We start from the raw sequence: 2,010 nt of genomic DNA, 5'->3' as shown, positions 1-2,010 counted from the left end.
GAGTAGCGATATTTGTTCATTTTCACTATTATTGATGATGAAAAATTTAGGGTTTTGTGATGCAAGAATTGTAGGGATGTAGCTTCGCTTAGCATGCGAGAGGTACGACTTAGCATACGAGAGGTACGACTTAGCATACGAGAGGTACCGGGATCGATACCTCGCATCTAGGGGCATTTAGGGTGTTCGTTTCCCATGTGGAAAGTATGGGGATCAATACCTTGCATCTTCAATTGAATCGATTACTAAATATATTATTTATGTTCATTTTTTTCTTATCTTTTCAATTTTTTTCTTATTTAGGACATAATGAGCTGGGATAGTTTTTCATTTTCACTATTACTGATGACGAGATGCTTAGGACTTTATGATGTAAGAATTGTGGGGATACAACTTAGATGGTAGAGCGCTTGCTTTGCATGCAAGAGATATGGGGATCGATACCTGGCATTTCTATATTTTCTTCATTTTCACTATTATTGATGATGGGAAATTTAGGATTCTATGATGTACTATTTTATTTCTATTCAATTTTTTCTTATTTATGACATAATGAGTAGCGATATTTTTTCATTTTCACTATTATTCATGACGAGACATTTATGTTTTTGTGACGTAAAAATCATGAAGGAGACATTTATGTTTTTGTGACGTAAAAATTGAGAAGATGTAGCTTAGACGGTAGAGCGCTCGCTTTGCATGCGAGTTGTACGAAGATTGATAACCTGCATCTCCAAAAGAAAGTATTTAATTTGTTATAATATTTTTTCATTTTCACAATTATGGATGCCCCGCATCACCAAAACTTACTATTTGTGATTAATATTTTGATATTCTTTTATTTTCACTATTATTGATGATGGGACATTTAGGGTTTTAGGAGATAAGAATCATGGGGATGTAGCTCAAATGGTAGAGCGCTCGCTTTGCATGTGAGAGGTACAAGGATTGATACCCTGCATCTCCAAAAATATGACTATCTATTATGAAATAATATTGTTTCTTTTCAATTTTTCCTTATTCATGACCTGTTGTGTAGCAATATTTCTTCATTTTCACTATTATTGATGACGAAAAATTTAGGGTTTTGTGATGCAAAAATTGTGGGGATGTAGCTCAGATGGTAGAGCGCTTGCTTAGCATGTGAGAGGTACGGGGATCGATACCCTGCATCTCCAAAAGAAAGAAATTATTTTTTTAAGTATGAGTTAATTTAACATGTTATGTATAAGGTGGGTACGAGAGAAAAAGAAAACATACTTATATAAGGATTATTATATCATTATGGCTATGCCATTTTTATAGATAAAAGAGAGTAATGTCCCACAAGCACATATAGAGAGAGGACTTATTGTAAGTAAAGAAAGAAATCTAGTAGTTATACTGCTGTGGTGAGAGAATTTGATGACTTCCTCAAAGAAAACAATTCAACAACCAAATGTATATTCTTCCATCTTAATCTTAAGAAACCAAAAATTATGGCAATTAAAACTATAATGATGGTGCTCTTTTAATATCATTTTATCTTTTCCACTTTTAATAGGCATGCCTACCCAAATCCTAACTTTCGATATTTGCTTTACTTGTGTACTCACGATATGTGTCTCAAATGGAACTATCAAACTAAAACTTACACTATTTTCTTCTCAATAAAACTTACACTATTTTCTTCTCAATACAGTAATTGCCGCAAACCCTATGTAAATAATTTAACAGCGGTCTAGATCTAAAAGATATAATAATGATTATTGCTCATGGATTTTATTTACAAAGAAAATAAATGAAATAATGATGATACATTACATAAAAAAACTTAATATGTAGCCCATAATAAGGACAGTTGGTTTAGTGGAATGATTTTTCTTTTGGGTGCAAGAGGTTTCAGGAATTTGTGGCAAATGCATGCACAATTTATGTAAATTTCATGTATTGAGGCACAGCAACTAAGAACTATAGATCTGCTATAAAGGAGAGGTCTCAAGTATATTGTATCAAAATGAATTATGCAAG

The 2,010-nt window shown here is 32.5% G+C and overlaps 1 non-coding gene across 1 annotated transcript; it reads left to right on the top strand.

The window, feature by feature from the left end:
* The first annotated feature begins 1,105 nt into the window (after positions 1 to 1,105).
* TRNAA-AGC lies at positions 1,106 to 1,178 on the top strand. The gene has a single exon. It is a non-coding gene; the product is annotated as a tRNA-Ala (tRNA).
* Positions 1,179 to 2,010: the final 832 nt, after the last annotated feature.

The sequence above is a fragment of the Cucurbita maxima genome, unplaced genomic scaffold, assembly GCF_002738345.1.
Source record: "Cucurbita maxima cultivar Rimu unplaced genomic scaffold, Cmax_1.0 Cma_Scf02987, whole genome shotgun sequence".
NCBI lineage: Eukaryota > Viridiplantae > Streptophyta > Magnoliopsida > Cucurbitales > Cucurbitaceae > Cucurbita > Cucurbita maxima.
This window is presented reverse-complemented; position numbering and strand designations above follow the sequence as displayed.